Source organism: Canis aureus, chromosome 8, assembly GCF_053574225.1.
Source record: "Canis aureus isolate CA01 chromosome 8, VMU_Caureus_v.1.0, whole genome shotgun sequence".
NCBI classification, from domain to species: domain Eukaryota; kingdom Metazoa; phylum Chordata; class Mammalia; order Carnivora; family Canidae; genus Canis; species Canis aureus.
The window spans coordinates 17,686,511-17,704,715 of NC_135618.1; the positions used below are offsets into that span (position 1 = coordinate 17,686,511).

The 18,205-nt window shown below is 36.7% G+C and overlaps 1 long non-coding RNA gene across 21 annotated transcripts in view; it reads right to left on the reverse strand.

Annotated features, from left to right (window-relative positions):
- Nucleotides 1-2,969, reverse strand: part of LOC144318398 (uncharacterized) — a 381,065-nt gene extending 378,096 nt beyond the window's left edge. For 4 of the 21 annotated variants that reach the window (XR_013384287.1, XR_013384286.1, XR_013384280.1 and 1 more), the window contains exon 1: nt 2,714-2,959. This is a non-coding gene — a long non-coding RNA (uncharacterized LOC144318398). Of the gene's footprint in view, nt 1-2,713 lie in introns of all 21 variants that reach the window. The other 17 variants (XR_013384282.1, XR_013384275.1, XR_013384283.1 and 14 more) reach the window with 12 other exon arrangements.
- Nucleotides 2,970-18,205: the final 15,236 nt, after the last annotated feature.

Here is an 18,205-nt window from a genome sequence, read left to right on the forward strand (position 1 = left end):
TGTCTTTCTTCCCTGGACACTAATGGCTTTTTGTCAGTCCTCCTCACTCAGTGTATGACACATGAAGCCTTTCCATTTTAGTTGTCCATTAACTTCAAGCATTATGACAAGAACAAAGCAACCCCCTAAAGAAACTAAACTCAAACACTCATATTAAATTTCTCCAATTCCTCAGCTTATAAGGTGCTGTTTTCAATTGTCAATAATGTTCATAAGAGTAAGCGATATCCATTACTAATTAAAACAAGCTGTTTAAACAAACACAAAAGGTCACCGAGCCTGCAGATCAAAATATTCATGCTATTGTTTGGTTTCCTGGTCATTATCATCTGATGATTTGTTTCTATCTTTTAGTCACCTATTTTTCTAAGTAGCAAATGTAGAAAATCAGCACACAGAAAGCAACAGTCCACAGTAAGTGCCAGGAAGCCCAGGGCTCCAATGTGGCAGTAGATATTGTTTCCTGAAGGTCAGTAATGTGCATCATATCACCGCAAATTGAAAGCAAAGAAATTTTCATTTATTTTTCCTGAGTTCGTAGGGATCAAAGGCATAAACTACAGGGGAAATGCAGTTTTTATTAGGAAAAGTGACACCTGCAGTTTTCTGTAAGATTTTTAAACAACCTTTTATCTATATGGATGTGCTATTAAGGCACAAATAAAATGTAATACCTTGTCTGACATGCTGAACAATGGCTTATTTTAAAAGTTTTATTTTCATGCAACTAAGTCCTCTATAAAATATTTTGAAACTATTTGCTCAATCTTTGCTTGAGCTCTGACATTTGAAACTGACTTTTCTTTTAGACTTGTATTCCCTAACAGTATATTAATTACATAGAAGATATAATCTCTGAATTAATATCAAACCAATTGAGTAAGCTGGTATAAGGAGTCAGATAGACTTTTTAAGCTTCTTAATATTAAGTTGTGTGATTCAGTTATTATAATCAATTCCAAGGTATCAACAGGAGTAGAAGGGAGGAAAAATGTAAATTAACAAAACCCAGAGATAATTCCCACACCTCACTTTAGCCAGTAGTATCAACATTGTCCTCCAAAGCTTTTATCCAAAATATTTATGCACAATTGTGTTACCGATTCACAGATTTTTAATTCATCTTATTTAATATTTTTCTGGCCTAAATTACAGCAGTGGTATAAATGACTCTTGAAGGAAGAAAGTGTAGAAAATAATCTTTGTTGCTCATCTATTACATTCCTGTCTTAGTGATAAAACCTTTACAGACATCATTTCGTTGCATTCTGTGAGGTAAGTAATATTACCCAAAATTTGAAAATAAAGTTACTAAATCTCCAAGAGCTTTCATATATTCAAAGTCCTATCCAATTATATAATCAAGTCCAGCAGCCCTAGGAGTTGACTCAACTCAATATAATCCTTTTACTTTAGCTAACCAGAAGACATGCTGAGTTTGAAAGTTTTAAATGGTGTTTATTTGCAGGACATAATGGAGTTGCCTTATTCCAGTCTAACCCTGTGATCATACAGATTATGACTCCGCTCCCAACTTTACAGCATTGTAGTTCTTTGGTGCATGGAAGCACTTCATTAGTTACCATACAGCGAAAACAATACAGCTGGATAGTAATGTCGACGTTGCCATTCAATGCAAAAAAAGAAAAGAAATTCAGATGTTTGTATCTAACGAGCTATAACGTTTAGACATTTGAAAATGGTGGTTCTTATATTCTGAAATTCTGCAGAACTTGTAGCCATCAGACTCCACTTAACTATATTCTCGTTGCACTGCATTGCCTGCAAAATTAAAAAGTAGGCACTTTTGGGACGGACATACAGCGCTGTGGAAAAACAAGCAACCTCAAAAGCATAATCTACGGGACTGAGTGTGTAAACTTAAAATCTGATACTTCTCCGACTCATCTCAGTAGTCTCTAGTTAAAAAGGTATAGTGTCAAGTACAAACTAAGCCAAGACGAACATGTTTTGCCAAAATTTAAGCCAAACCACTTGTACATCACCAAATTCCGTTTAAACCACTTTCAATGGGTAAAAACGTGATAAACTGTGTGTTAAACGTGTCTGTATCTGAGGGCAAAGACTATGCTTCATAGATATTCAAAATAACACAGAAATAGAATGTTTAACTTAAGAATAAAGAAATCGGAATACTGGATTGATTAAATGTCCCTTAGATAACCTTAGTTTCTAAGGTATAATGGAAGAGACGTTTCCATTCTTTTAATTTTTTGAAACACCAAACGTCAAACAAGAAACCGTTGATATTTTCAATGGCGAGAAAACCAAAGTTCATCCAACTGAGTACTTCCACGCTGACTCTCCCTTGCCCTTCTTCCTAAGTCTTCCTTCCCTCTTCCCCGGGCATTAACATATTCACCAGAACCTTCTTAGGGAAAAAAGAAAAAAAAAAATCAAAGAGCATGATACTCAACCCCGTGGATTCATGCTAGATCTCAGCTACTTTGCTGAAAGGTTTGGCGGAGAAGAGGGGACACTGCAGAGTGAAGCGCACCACGGGTGACCTGCAAGACGGAACTGCTCCAGGCACTTGCCGGCCGCCTCTGAACCGTGGTGCCTGCTGGAGACCCCGCGCTGGGCCACTGGGCCGCTGGGCCGCTGGGCACCGGGCTGGGGGCAGCCCGCGGGGGCAGCTGGCGCAAACTGCCAGGAGGGGCGGGGCACCCAGTCTCAACTATGGGAGGCGTACCTGAGAGAAAAACGCTCCGACAGGGGCAGGGTGAACGCAGGGTTCAGACGGAAGCCGGGGACGGAAACTGGAAAAGCAATCAGGGGGACTGACTGCTTTTCCGTGAGGGCTCATTGGAGAGGGAGGCGTGCGAACTTCCAGGACCGGGCCAGCAGGCAGGGCGCCGCCATGCTCCCGAGGCTCAACAGCGGGGGAAACCCTTCCGGGGGCAAAAGGGCACCACCTGGGGAGGCGGAGCTCTGGAAGCCAAGCCCCGCCCCCGGGGCCCTGGGGAAGCCTTCCTACCCGAAGAAGTCAGCCTGATAATTAGCATAACAGGCCCCGCCCCCAGAAGACCCGTGCAAGCGACTTAGCTCTCAACAAGTTTCCTGAATGCTACAAAGCTTCAGCTCTAGGAGTAGGATCAAGCTTCCTTTTTACTTTTTTCTTTAGTTCTTTATTATCTTTTTATTAATTTTCTTATGTTTTCCAATTACTTTTTTTTTAATTGTTTACTATTAATTTTTGGAATTTATGTATATATACTTTCCATATTCTTTTTTATTTTTTGAGTTTTACTTTCTCTTCTTTTTTTTTTTTTTTTTTTTTTTTAGTTTGGTATCTAGATTCCTTTAACCAGCAGACCAAAATACATCCAGGATCTAGTTTTTCTTTTTTAGCTTTCTTGTTTTGTGTTTTTGTTTTTTTTGTTTCAGGGTTTTTGGGTTGTTTTGTTTTGTTTTGTTTTTGTTGTTCTCTTTTCTCTTTCTTTTCTTTTCTGAACAAAGTGATGAGATGGAGGAATTCACCCTAAAAGAAAGAACATCAGGTAGAACTGATGGTCAGGGATTTAATCCATATAGACATAAATAAGATGTCTGAACTAAAATATTAAACAATGATTCAAAAAATACTAGCTGGTTTTGAAAAAAACATACAAGACACTAGAGAATCCCTTACTATGGAGATAAAAGCACTAAAATCTAGTCAGGCCAAAATTAAAAATGCTCTAACCAAGATGCAAGCACAAATGAAGGCCATAAAAATGAGGATGGACAAAACAGAGGAGCAAATCAATGATATAGAAGATAAAATTATACAAAATAATAAAGCTGAAGAGAAGAGGGAAAGAAAAGTAATGAAAAAAAAAAAAAAAAAAAGAAAAGTAATGGACCATGAAGGTAGACTTAAGAGAACTTAGCAACTTAGTAAAACATAATATTTGTATCATAGGAGTCCCAGGAGCTGAAGAGAGATAAAGGGGCAGAAGTTTTATTTAAACAAATTATAGCTGAAAATTTCCCAAATCTGAGGAAGGACACAGACATCAAAATCCTAGAAGCACAGAGAACTCATTAAAATCAACAAAAACTGGCCATTGCTGGAGCATAGCATAGTCAAATTCACAATTACACAGACAAGGAAAAAATTCTGAAAGTAACAAGGGAAAAAAAGTCCTTAACCTACAAGAGAAGACAGATAAGGTTTGTAGCAGAACTGTCCAGAGAGACCTAGCAGCCCAGAAATTAGTGGAAGGAAGTATTTAACATGCTGAATGGGAAAACTATGCAGCCAAGAATTCTTTTTTAACAAGGTTGTCATTCAAAAGAGGAGAGATAAAGAGTTTTCCATACAAACAAAAACTAAAGAAATTTGTGAGCACTAAACCAGCCCTGCAAGAAATTTTAAATGGGACTCTTTGAATGGAGGGGAAAAAAGACCAAAAGCAACAAAGACTAGAAAGGAACAGAGAGCATCACCAGAAACACCAACTAAATAAGTAACACAATGGTACTAAATTCATATCTCTCAATAATCACTCTGAATGCAAATGGACTAAACATGCCAAATAAAGACATAGGGTATCAGAATGGATTAAAAACCAAGATCCATCTATATGTTGCCTACAAGAGAATTTTAGACCTCAAGACACCTGTGGATTGAAAGTGAAGGGATGGAGAACCATCTATCATGCTGATGGACATCAAAAGAAAACCAGAGCAGCCATACTTACAGCAGACGAAGTGGATTTTAAAACAAAACTTGGAACAAGAGATGAAGAAGGGCATTATAGCATAATTAAGAGGCCCATCCATCAAGAAGATCTAACAATTGTAAATATTTAAGCCCCAAATTTGAGAGCACCCAAATATATAAATCAATTAATAAAAACATAAAGGAACTCATCAATGACGATACAATAATAGTAGGGGACTTTAACACCTCACTTCTGGTAATGGACAGATAATCTAAGCAGAAAATTAACAAGAAAATGGTGGCTTTGAATGACGCACTGGACTGGATGGACTTAACAGATATATTCAGAACATTTCACCCTAAAGTGTCAGAATACACATTCATCTCAAGTGCACATGGAACATTTTTCAGAATACATCACATACTAGGTCACAAATCAGGCATCAACCAGTACAAAAGTATCAAGACCATACCATGCATATTTTCAGCCACAATGCTATGAAACTGGAAGTCAACCATAAGAAAAACTTTGGGAAGACCTCATATACATAGAGGTTAGAGAACATCCTACTAAAGAATGAATTAAAAAAAAAAAAAGAATGAATTAATCAGGAAAATAAAGAATTTAAAAAATACATGGAAGCAAATGAAAGCACAACAGCCCAAAACCTTTGGGATGCAGCAAAGGCAGTTCTAAGAAAGAAGTATACTGCACTACAGGCCTACCTCAAGAAGCATGAAAAGTCTCAATTATAAACCTAACCTTACACCTAAAGGAGCTAGAAAAGGAACAGAAAAAAAAAAAAGAGCAGAAATAAATGATATAGAAACCAAAAAAAAGTAGAATAGATTAATGAAACTAAGAGCCAGTTCTTCAAAGAATTAATAAAATTGATAAACCTCTAGCCACATTTGTCAAAAAGAAAAGAGAAAGGACCCAAATAGATAAAATCACAAATAACAGAAGAGAGATCACAACCAACACTACAGAAATACAATTAGAATACTATGAAAAACTATATTGCAACAAACTGGGCAACCTGGAAGAAATGAATAAATTCCTACAAACTTACAATCTATCAAAATTGAAACAGAAGAAATAGAAAATGTGAACAGACCGTAACCAGTAAAGAAATTGAATAAGTAGTCAAAAATCTCCCACCAAACAAAGGTCCTGGGCTGGATGGCTTCCCAGGGGAAGTCCACCAGAAATTTAAATAAAAGTTAATAACAATTCTTCTCAAACTATTCCAAATAATTAGAAATGGAAGGAAAACTTCCAAACTCATTCTACGAAGCCAGATAAATTACTTTGATTCCAAAACTAGACAAAGACCCCACTAGAAAGGAGAACTACAGGCCAATATCCCTGATGAACATGGATGCAAAAATTCTCAATAAAATACTAGCAAATCTAATCCAACAGTACATTAAAAGCACTATTCACCATGATCAAGTGGAATTTATTCCTGGGCTGCAGGAGTGGTTCAATATTCACAAATCAATGAACATGATACACCATATTAATAGAAGAAAGGATAAGAATCATATGACCACAATAGATGCAGAAAAAAGCATTTGACAAAATACGGCATCCTATCTTGATAAAACCCTCAACAAAGTAGGGATAGATGTAACATACCTCAATATCACAAAGGCCATATAACAAAAGATCCACAGCTTATATCTCCTCAATGGGGAAAACTGAGAGCTTTTCCCTATGGTCAGGAACAAGACAAGGAAGTATATCCATTCTCACCATTACTATTTAACATAGTACTGGAAGTCTTAGCTTCCATAATCAGACAACACAAAGAAATAAGAGACATCTGAATCAGCAAGGAAGAAGTCGAACTTTGACTCTTCGCAGATGACATGATACTCTACGTAGAGAACCTGAAAGACTCTACCAAAATAATTGCTAGAACTTATACATGAATTCAGCAAAGTCACAGTATATAAAATCAATGTGCAGAAATCTGTTGCATTTCTATACACCAATAATGAAGCAGCAGAAAAAGAAATAAAGGAATCAATCACGTTGCAACTACACCAAAAACAATAAGATACTTAGGAATAAATCTACTAAAGAAGTAAAATATCTATACTCTGAAAACTATAGAACACTTATGAAAGAAATTGAAGAGGATACAAAGAAATAGGAAAGCATTTTATGCTCATGGATTAGAAGAACATTGTTAAATTGTCTATACTACCCAAAGCAGTCTATACACTTAATGCAATACCAATCAAAATACCACCAGCATTTTTCAGAGAATTAGAACAAACAATCCTAAAATTTATATGGAACCACAAAAGACTGAATAGCCAAAGCAATCCTGAAAAAGAAAAACAAAACTGAAGGCATCACAATTCTGGATTTCAACCTATATTACAAAGCTGTAGTCACCAAGACATTATGGTACTGGCACAAAAACAGACACATAAATCAATGGAACAGAATAAAGAATGCAAAAATGGACCCGCAACTATATGGTCAACTAATATTTGGCAAAGATTCCTATATCCAGTGGGAAAAAGGTAGTCTCTTCAACAAATGGTGTTGGGAAAACTAGACAGCAACCTGCAGAAAAATGAAACTAAACCACTTTCTTACACCATAAACAAAAATAAATTCAAAATGAATTAGAGACTCTAAATTGTGAGACAGGAAGCCATGAAAATCCTAGAGGAGAACACAAGCAGAAACTTCTTTAACCTTGGCTGTAGCAACTTCTTACTAGACATGCCAATACAGGCAATGAAAACAAAAGCAAAAATGAATTATTGGGATTTCATCAAGGTAAAAGACTTCTGCACAGCAAAGGAAACAATCAACAAAACTAAAAGGCAGCCTACGGAATGGGAAAGGTATTTGCAAATGACGTATGTGATAAATCTACAAAACAATAACTCAGTTAAGAAATGGGCAGAAGAAATGAATAGACACTTTTCCCAAAAAGACCTCCAGCTGGCCAACAGACATAGGAAAAGATGTTTAGCATCATTCATCATCAGGGAAATACAAATCAAAACCACAATGAGATACAACCTCACACCAGTCAGAAGGACTAATATCAATGATACAAGAAACAGGTGTTGGTGAGGATGTGGAGAAAGGGGAAGCTTCTTGCATTGTCGGTGGGAATGTAAACTGGTGTGGCCCTCTGGAGAACAGTATGGAGATTCCTCAGAATGTTAAAAATAGAATTACCCTATGATCCTGCAATTGTGCTATTAGGTGTTTACCCAAAGGATACAAAAATACAGATTCGAAGGGATAGCTGCACCCCAGTGTTTATATCAGCATTATCAGCATTATCTCAGCATTTGGGCTCGAGAAAGCCCAAGTGTCTATCACCTAATGAATAGATAAAGAAGATGTGATGGCACTCAGCCATCAAAAAGAATAAAATCTTGCCATTTGTAATGATGTGGATGGAACTAGAGGGTATCGTGCTAAGTGAAATAAGTCAGTCACAGAAAGACAAATACCATATGATTTCACTCTTATGTAGAACTTAACAAAGAAAGCAGATTAACATATGGAAAGGGGGGGGAGAAAAAAAGAGAGGAATACAAGCCATAAGAGCCTCTTAAGGATAGAGAACAAACTGAGGGTTAATGGAGTGTGGTGTATGGGAGATGAGCTAGATGGGTGATGAGTATTAAAGAGGGCACTTGTGATGAGCACTGGGTGTTATATGTAAGTGAATCACTGAATTCTACTCCAGAAAGCAATATTGCACTGTATTTTAACTACCTAAAATTTAAATAAATAAATAAGTAAATAAATAAATAAATAAATATTAGAAATTAAATGGCTACAAAACTAAAAAATAAAATAAAGTATAATGCCTCTAATGCTATTAAGAAAGAAGTAATTCCAGTGTGACATAGAACATGTTTCATGGAATGTGCAGTTGTTCATTAAACCATAAGAAAATAAAGACTTGATTACATGATCACTCCTGAACATCAATCTTTATAACATATCAGTAAGAACACAGGACTTAAAAGAAGGCCTAGATTCAAATCTCAGCTCTTTTCCTTGTCAATGTATGACTTTAGGATAGTCATTTAATGTTTCCAGAATTTAGTTTTCTCACACAAGGTCAAAATAATAGAATATTAATTTGTTGCAAGAATTAAATGCGATAAGACATATTACACCCCTATCACAGAATCTGGCACCCAAAAGATACCCAACAGTGTCAAAGAGAATTCTGATACAGCAGCTATTCAAATAAAGTGATAAAAATCACTGAAAATGATCCAATTACCTAATTTTATATATCTTCACCTCCCATTTAAAAATGACTTTTTAAAAAATCCCACCATATGTAATTGTAGAATACAGCATATCAAAGGAAAAGAAGATGAATGAGAGAGGCTACAGGGAGAACTCTTACATTTCTGCCAGAAGTTCATGTGCACACTTCCACAGACTCATGGTCAAGGCACAGAGAGAATAAAATAAGAATATTTGACTCCGTTTTAAATGAAGACACAGATGACTGCTTTATCTTGCAGAAGATCTTTAATAGCAAGGTTTACAAATGTGGTGATCAGTTACTATTTTACCAGTAAATAATGGGTACATCTGTAATTCTGTCATAGATTAGAGACCTCCAAGCCATTTTTTAAAAATGCAGCATATTTGCACATATTACAGGAAAAGTAATAATAGTGAGTGACTTGTGATTGAAGGTTGCATTGAAAAATACAAGGTTAACTATTGAGTACAGATAATTTAAACAGTGTTAAGAAGAAGTTCAAATATAACAGTGGAATTTTGCATTTCATAATGAGGGTGCAGTGAGAAAAAATAGAAAACATTTTATGACTAGTTATTTCTAGAGAATAAAAATGTATAAATATGATCTACAATTCCATTTTAATTCTGCAGCAAAATATAATATGGGGCTTCAATCGTACATTACATTTGAGACCAACAAAAAAGTTGAGCTGATAACTATATACTAGACATTAATGGGTACAATTAATGTGAATGTCACAGCCCAAATGTACTAAATGATAATGCATCATATATACTCACAAAGATCACTCTCAAAATGACCCTCAATGATCCTTGCAACAGTTTCCTCACTCCCCTTCCTATATCACTAGGTAGGGAGTCCAAAGGCCTTTTTATTTTTTTTTTTTATTTTTTTATTTTTTGAAATGCTAAAGGCCTTTTTAATTTGAATTATCTTTGTACCTTTTACATCAGGCTGGCAATGGTTCCATGAGTACAATTCTCTTAAAACTTTTGTGGATCTTCTATAAATCTTATTAACGTTCATTCTGCTAGGGAAAAGCCACACCTACAAATCTTGTTTCATGATAGATCACCCAGCTTACGAAGTACATTTTCTACTTTCAATGTTACCACAAGTGACAATGCTGAAATAAAGATATAACAATAATCCCCTTTTCTCCAGCTTACAATAGCATGTTTCTCTTTCTTTCTGGAATAATCTCCTGAAGAGCTCCACTAACTGTCTCTTCAAGGCCCTTCCAACTTCTACTCACCACCTAGCCCCAAAGCAACTGCCATATTTTTCAGGTTTTGTTTAAGCAACACTCCACTTTTGGTACTAAAATTTGTATCAGCTGTTATGGTTCTGCAACAAATTTCCCCAAAACATGGTGACTTACCACCATAATAATCATTATCTCTTATGATTTCTGTGGATCATGAATTCAGAAGGGTCTCAGCTGAGAAGTTATCCTCTGGGGAATTACGTGATTTCAGTCAGATGTCTGCTGGAGAGTCAATCATCTGGAAGCCATTTTTTATTAAAAAAGAAGGAAAATTCAGAGGGAAGAACCAAAAGCTCAGAGGCCAAAGGGAATCATTTCTAGGCTTTACAACTGAGCCCTAAACCAGGGGCTGGCAACATGTGCCTGACTCAGTTTCAGAATCTTTTGGAGCAGGGAACCTGGGTGGCTCAGTGGGTTAGGTGTCTACCTTTGGCTCAGGTCATGATCTCAGGATCTAGCCCTGTGTTGGGTTCCCTGTTCAGGTGGTAGTCTGCTTCTCCCTCCCCTCCCCCTCTGCCCCTCTTCCTGCTCGTGCTCTTTCTAAAAAAAATAAATAAAATCTTTTTGATTGGAGCCGGGACTTATGTGCCTCTCATTTTTCTCAGTCTGAAACATTAGAGTCAATAGTGGCTCTCCTGGCCTGGGACACCATTGTATTTGGTTGAATGGAGAATCATATAACATATTGCATTAGCTCAAAGCCTTCAAATAAAAAACTGTACCTACCACTGTTAGTTAAGTAGCCCTATTCATATCTGAACCCAAGTTAGATGACAAGATCCTCATTCTAGAGCTTGAGCTGATGCTGTAACAGCTGAGACTTTTTGGACCTTTGAGAGGGAGAAGTATATCTTGCATTTGAGAGGGATATGAATTATTAGGGAGGGTACTGTGATTACCAGCCCCCAAAAGCCTTGTCTCCTCATGTTCATTCCTTATGTATTACTTTCCCACATTGAATAAATAAACGCTGGCCTATATGACCAATAGGATATGAGACAAGTTACGGCATTTGACTTTCAAGTATAGATTATAAGAGGTATTTCAGTTTCTGGCTTAGCCTCAGGATCTCTCACTCTGGAGGAAGTCAGCCACTGTCTCATGAGGACACCCCTGTAGTCCTGTGGAGATCCCCATATGCAGAAAACTAAGACTTATGGCCAACTGTCAGCAGTGGTGAGGGAGCTACCCTGAAAATGGATTCCCTACCTCCAACCAAGCCTTCAGATAATGGCACCCCTAGCCAACATCTGACTGCAAATGCATGGGAGATCCCAAGAGATACCCAGATGAGCCCTTTCCAAAGATTGAACTCCTAGAAAATGGAGAGATAATAAATGATTATTGTTGTTTGAGTAACCAAGTTTGGAAACAATTTGTTGCACAGTCATAGTAGCTTATACAGAAATATCAGATTAATTAAATGTTGAAAATAAGTAGTTATTCAAAAGTAAAAAAAGAAAACATAAATTATGTTTTGTAACAAAAAAAAAGGTACATTGAGAAAAAAGAAAATGTAACAGGAATATTTTGACTCAAAAAAAGAAATTTTATGTATATTTTGCAACACATTTTATTTCAGTAGTAAGATATAATATGGGACATCAATAAGACATTATATATAAGTTCACTCAAAAAGCACATTTGATAATTATATGCTAGACATTAGCAGGTGTAATTAACCCAGAATCTCATAATATAGCATTATCAGTATGTTAATGTCATACATATTAACAAAGTACACAGAATCAGTTAAAAAAACTATAGGGTCTCCATTTGTGAACTTCACACTTCACAAATGGAGACCATGTTGTATAATTCCAGGATGTAAACAAAGTTAATCCTTTTTTATCATTTTAAAAAGAATTTAAGATACTGTCAAAATTTCTTTTAAGTGAATTTCTCTTAAATAAACATGGCACCAAAAGTTTGTTTACTCTTATTGCCCGCAATAGGCAATATGTATTAACCTATCCAACTTTACATATAAACTAATTGTAATTATTACAATCCATATAATTTAGCAGATTTTTTTTAAATTACACCCAAGCAACACCTTTCCATATGGCCAATTAGTAGAGTCGTAAAATGCAGCAAATATATGATGCTGTATTGAACATCTGTGTTGGTTATCCTATGGGAATTTTTAATAAAGGACCAAGCAGCATATTGATGTTAATTCTACGTTACCGGGACTTTAAATAAAAAACTAAAATAAATAGCATCCATTAAACTGATCATACTGTTGTAACTCAAATTGTGTTTATTATGCTAATGGAACATGAAATTAAGAAAAAGACCTTTATGCCAGTGGAATTAATTAATGAGCTTTATGAAGGCATTGGGATGTAATTTATTTCTAGATAAGTAAGTCTAATTTGCAGTTCCATGGGTCTCTGCAATGCTGATTGTAATAGTTATTCCTGCAGATGTGCTGCTCACAGCATGTCTTTCCATTAGAACTGAACACCTCATTATATAAACTGTACCTAATTAAACATAATACAGTGGTGACTTGTTAAACTGGCCTTTTTAAGTCAGCAGCTGCCTAAGCTAATAATACTGTACACAAGATTTATATCATCTTCCCTATAATACTGATATTAAAATATACTGCCCAAGGGATTGATAACTAATTTACCAGTATGTAACAGGTACATTTCTGATTCTGTGATAAGAGATTAAAGACCAGCAGCCCATAAAAATAAAATGAATTCAAGTCCATTTGGAACTCAAGAGTAGTTGGGAAACTTTATTAAAACTACATACCTTCTTTAAAAATCAGTGAAATAGTCATGAAAAGAAAGTGAACACCAAAAGTAAAAAATATAAATAAATAAATGCAAAAGATCTAGCGGTCCTTTGGGTATTTTTCAAGCGCATACAAAATTTTTTCAGAGTCAACATGCTGCAGTTACAATGGTCACTTATAGTCACATCTGGATATGAAATACTGCATTTGCCACTGGAGGTAAGGAAAATACTTATAATACCAGACCTTGTTCTGCTTTACTTGGGTTTTGAACTGATACCCTTAACAGAAACTATAATCCTCTTCCTTTCTTTAATTGCTAGCCAGTAAGGTGAAAATAATAGTCATGAAGCTTGAACTCTATAATACAACTCCATATTCACCTGGTTATACCCTTCATCCTTCAACACTCAGCTCAGGCCTGGAATGCTCTGAAAAGCTCTTCATGACTCACCCGGTCTATCTTGGACATTCCTTGTTATCTTTCCTAAACATCAGTGCTTCTATGTAATTACTGCAGGTATAACACTGTGCTATAGATGTCCAGAACATGTGTCCATCTCCTTACTCCTCCACACTGATAAATTATAGGACAAAGACTACCTAAAATGTATCACTGCAACCCAACTCCTAACTGGATAATAGGAAATAATAAATATTAGTTGGATGATTGGATGATTCAAATAATCCTCAGCATGTGACTTTGCTGTTAATTCTTTCTGCATTGAACTACAGTAATTTTAGGGTTATTACCAGGTCATTTGGTAATTATTTGTCTATGTAATCCATTGATAGACACTATTAAAACCAAAGTCCACTTAACTTGTGAACTAAACACTAATTTAACATCAAATTTAGAGACTCCACACTTCACCCAACTGTATATTTTCAGGTTGTCTCTTTCTGGTCCCCAACAGCCACCTCCTCCCCTCCATGGGGGATACATTCTAAGACAACCCCCCCCCCCGCCGTGTATGCCTGAAATCATAGATAGTACCAAATCCTACATATACCATGTTTTTTCCTATACATACACGCCTATGATAAATTTTAATTTATAAATTAGGCACAGTAAGAGATTAACAAAAACTAATAACAAAATAGAACAACTAGAACAATATACTATAATAAAAGTTGTCTAAATATGCTCTCTTTCTCTCAAAATACCTTATCATACTGTATTTACCCTTCTTGGAATGATGTGAGATGATTAAATACCTATGTAATGAGATGCGAGGTAAAGGGCATAGGTGTTATGACATAGTGTTAGGCTATTATGGACCTTTCGACCATATATTAGATAAAGGGTTCATGTGGGGTACCTGGGTGGCACAGTTGATTAAGCATCTGACTCTTGGTTTCAGATCAGGTCATGATCTTGGGGTCCTGGGATTGAGCCCTATGTCGGGCTTCATGCTCAGCATGGAGCCTGCTTGTGATTCTTTCTCCTTCTCCCTCTCCCTCTGCCCCTTCCCACACCTTCACTTGCTATCTCTCCAAAATAAATAAATATATAAAATCTTTTGTAAAAAATTCCATAGGCTAGCCAAGGACCAATGGCGCACATGGACTGAAAAAATAAACTAGGCAAATGAGATTCCATTTGGAGAATATTTTTTAAAAAGTGAAACATTATTAGTTAAAAATGAAGCTGCATTAAAAATATTCATGAAACTGGGTAAGATCCATGACAAGCCAAAGCCATTTAGAAGCTAATGACATGAGAGAGCAGAAGAGGTGTAGAGTGAGAAGTGTTGCTCAGATAAGAAGAGTATAATTGTTCAATTGGAAGTAGAAATACTACAAGAGAAACAACCGAGCTTTCCTGTTATGATTTCAATCCATATTAGGAAAAAGTCTTTTTGTTCAGTCAGCCTAAGTAGACATCTGTTTTTTATAGCCAAAAGAACCAAAATTAAATGCATGATTAAACAGGAGGCATTTAAATTGGTATAATGTTAGCTGCTATAACAAATAAACCCCAGAACTTCAGTAGCTGTTCTACTAAAAGTTGGCTCTATTTTTTTTTTTAAAAAAAGCCAAAGAAACTACTACTTCCAAACCATTTGCAATGATGGTTGCACTAGAAATTTGTTTTAATATCTAATGAAGACATTGACTCTACCGAGGAGAAGTAATAACTCCAACAAAGATGAGAGAAGGAGGGAGGGAGATTTTTAATTCTATTTGTTTCTTAATGCAATTCTTACAAAGTATGAAGAACCCTGAAGCCACACTAGAAATGGTTTGGAAATTTTCTGCATTGTTCTATCACTGTCCCTCTATTTTAGCAACAGGGAATAATGAAGGGAGTCAGAGACCTGATTGAATCCTGTCCTGATAGCTATGTAACTTTCAGCAAGACTTTCAGTTTCCACACCTGAAAATGACATAATATTTGCAGCTGTTGTGAAATTAAAAGGACAATATGTATAAAGCTCCAATTTTCTGTGAGAGCTTTGATATGTAACCTGAGTATGGCACTATTCTTTTGATTCCTTAGAGGATCAGAATTGCTCTCCTCTGCCTTCCCAAACAATGGAGGGCTCAAGGTGTGGACATTCCAACAGCCTCTGAATCTAAGAACACAACTCCTCAGATATCCGGGGAATCTTAGCTGTATGTCAGGCATCAAACTAACAGTGCAAATTATTCTTCAAATCTGCTGCAGCCATGATCCATTCAATAGAATATTAGACCCTTTGTTCTGAATGAGAAGAGACAAAATGTAACAGCTGTAATCTAAACTTTCCCCTAACCCTCTCTAAACTCCTGATAACAATGAAGTTGTCTAAAGAGCAACAACCCAAATTTCACTGTCACCTTTGCACAATGTGGGAACTCAGCCTCCAATCAGTCTCCTCAAGCTATCTCAGGGAATGCTAGGGTTATCTCACATGTTCTTCCAAATATCATGTCTTGTTCTCATTTCCCCCACCCCCTGCTTCTAGGTTTCTATTGCTCAGGAAGTCACCTGAGGGAAATTTTCACCTATATTGCTACCAGTGCCATCATTAAAAATAAAGATTCCCTGCCTGGGATCCTGTCTCCTATTTGTATTCATATAACCCAAACTGCAAAGGCCCCAGGGTTAAAGTGAGACTGTGTTATCTTCAAACCTCACTACATGAGACCTCCCTAAGCTTTCACAGAAATGGACAGAATGCACCCCTCCATCATTCTGTCATCTGGGCCTCCAACAACTCTAATTCTGCCTTCATAGCTTAGCCTTTGCAGAAAACTGGTCTACTCCTTTCCTCTAAGAACTGCATGCTCTTCTTTCCAATTCCCCCATTCTCCTTGTCCCACTCTACTTCTAAAAGAAGTAGCTTATAAATCTCTGTCCTTCATACAAATAAACACTGTCACAGGCTCTACCAATGTATCACACAAGCCCAGATATGGGAGAAAGTCAATGAGGGTATAACCAGATCCATGGATATATAATAAAATATATAGAAATTCACATATAAGGAAAGACCCAATCAAAATACCTCTAGACTAGAAAAAAACTGTTTTTCTCTAACTCCAAGGTGTTCAGTTTTAAACAACTCCAGGCACAAAATATACCAGTTGGCAACCAAGCTGCTAAATGGGCCCTTTTAAAGATTTGTCATATAGAAGTCATCATAGATTGACCAAAGAAAATCAAAACTACTAGATGTAGCCATCAACTCACAGGGCCAACCTTCCAAAGTCCCTCAGCATCAGAAGCCAAGCTGTGTTTTCCATAGCCACTGTAAGGGAAACATGCACATATTTTGAAGTCTATGTCCTTAACTACATCTGGAAGTGTCTGAAATAACTGCTTTGGAGAAGATTCTATGTGACTCTTCTAGGATTAGCTTTCAGAGTCTCTAAAACAAGAACACTTTATAGATGCCCTTAGAAACAAGAGCAGAAAAATGCATGATATAACAACATCAAAATAAAACAAGCAGTAACTCAAGATAATGAGGTCACATTTCAGGGCTTGAAAGTGGATTATTGCTAACTTGAATCTGTCCATTTATCTCCTATTCCATAGCCACCATTTTTGTCTGGGTCCACCTCATTTCCCATTGGAACTACTGTACCAGCCTAGCACTTCCCGTCCTGCTTCCTCACTTATATCCCTCTTCTCACCCAACTTATCTCCATGCATTCCACAAGCTTCAACATAAATACCTATCCCTCAAAAAAACAAACAAACAAACAAACAAACAAAAACTTCCCTGACCACCCTTGTCATAGGCAGACTAAAATCATATGACAGGGGTACCTGGGCGGCTCAGGCAGTTAAGCATCTGAATCTTGGTTTCAGCTCAGGTCATCGTCTTGGGGTCATGAGATTGGGCCCCATGTTGAGCTCATGCTCAGTGGAGAATCTGCTTGTGTTTTTCCTCTCCCTCTGCTCCATGCCCCCTCAAATAAATAAATAAAACCCTTTAAAAATTGTTTAATAAAAAACATTTTTAAAAAGAATAATAGAATAATAGCACCTCCCCAGTGATATCCTAATTTCTGGAAGTTGGGAATGGGTTACATTACATGACAAAGGGAGAATTAAGAATTCAGATAGAATTAATGTTGCTATTCAGCTGGCCTAAAATAAGGAGATTATCCTGGATTTTCCAGGGGGGGTCAATAAAATCACAGGGATCCTTAAATGTGGAAGGAGGGGAGGAGATTAAAGGGACTCAACCTGCCTCGCTTTGAAAATGGAAAAAGGGAGTCACATGCCAAGGAATGCAGGTGGCCTCTAGAAGCTGGAATAAGCAAGAAACAGTTTCTATCCTAGAGAATGTAGACACTTTTATAATAGCCCAGTGACACACATTTTGAATTTCTGACTTCCAGAATTGTGAGATAATAAATCTGTATCAACCCAGAATCAGTGAATACCACTAGAGCCCAGATGTTAGCCTCGGCATACTATTTCCCCTTAAATGAAACCATGACTGTTTAGAGCAATGGCTAACTTTGTCTAGGTCAAGGATAGTAAATGTTCAGGGATCCCTGGGTGGCTCAGCAGTTTACAGCCTGCCTTCAGCCCAGGGTGTGATCCTGGAGTCCTGGGATCATGTCCCACATCGGTCTCCCTGCATGGAGCCTGCTTCTCCCTCTGCCTGTGTCTCTGCCTCTCCCTCTCTCTGTCTCTCATAAATAAATAAACTAAAATTATTTTTTTTTAAAAAAGGATAGTAAATGTACAAAGTTGGCTTGGAACATGCATATACCAGGTAGCAAGAAAATGA